Here is a 791-nt window from a genome sequence, read left to right on the forward strand (position 1 = left end):
GCAAAACTTTGATCAGCTTACAATTCAATCCCTAGGAACAAAGGATTTGCTTGGTCTTCAATTCTGAAATGCATGCTGCCCTCGTCTCCAAGTCTCCCAGTGCCCTTGACCCTAAAAAAGATTATTTTTAGCAAAATATGCAGATGGCATTGTAGGAGGCACTTGGCTTTGGCTATCAAAAGGCACTTGTTGGAAAAAAAAAAAAAAAAAAAAAAAAAAAATTTGTGCATTCAAGGCTCGTTGGTCTAGGGGTATGATTCTCGCTTAGGGTGCGAGAGGTCCCGGGTTCAAATCCCGGACGAGCCCATTGTTTAGCATTCTAAAGTGCCCCAAAAGTGTACCTGCAGAAGGAGAAGCTGTCATCGGGACCGGGACCAGGACCGGATCAGGGAGGGCCGTGGGTGGGCAAACTTCCAAAAGGGTGACTCTTGTCTGGGCGTCTGAAACTGTTGCAGTTAAGGAGGAGATCAAAGAATGCAGCTAGGAAATGGCCCCGTAGATGGATTGTAGGGATGCCTGCTGGGTGCTGGGCCCGGCTGCAGCTGGAGAGGGGAAGAGGAGCCTGAAAAGCTCTGCCTTCCTGGCCGTGGTGGGAAGGCCAAGAAGGCAGAGATTTTCAGGCTCCTCCTTCCTGGTCTCTGTGTCTCAGCTCAGAAATGAGCTTGGGGATGATCCATCCCCTGAGGGACTGCACGCTGCTGCACTCTGAGCCCACGGAGGGTGACAGAGGGGTAGATGTGGGGTCCTCACTGCCAGCCTGTGACATGGCTCTGGCTAGAAGACAAAAGGGT

At 51.2% G+C, this 791-nt stretch overlaps 1 non-coding gene across 1 annotated transcript; it reads left to right on the forward strand.

Annotated features, from left to right (window-relative positions):
• The first annotated feature begins 234 nt into the window (after positions 1-234).
• On the forward strand, positions 235-306 carry TRNAP-AGG (transfer RNA proline (anticodon AGG)). Its single transcript has one exon. It is a non-coding gene; the product is annotated as a tRNA-Pro (tRNA).
• The last annotated feature ends 485 nt before the right edge of the window (positions 307-791 follow it).

This window comes from Aquarana catesbeiana, linkage group LG05 (assembly GCF_042186555.1).
Source record: "Aquarana catesbeiana isolate 2022-GZ linkage group LG05, ASM4218655v1, whole genome shotgun sequence".
Taxonomy (NCBI): Eukaryota; Metazoa; Chordata; class Amphibia; order Anura; family Ranidae; genus Aquarana; species Aquarana catesbeiana.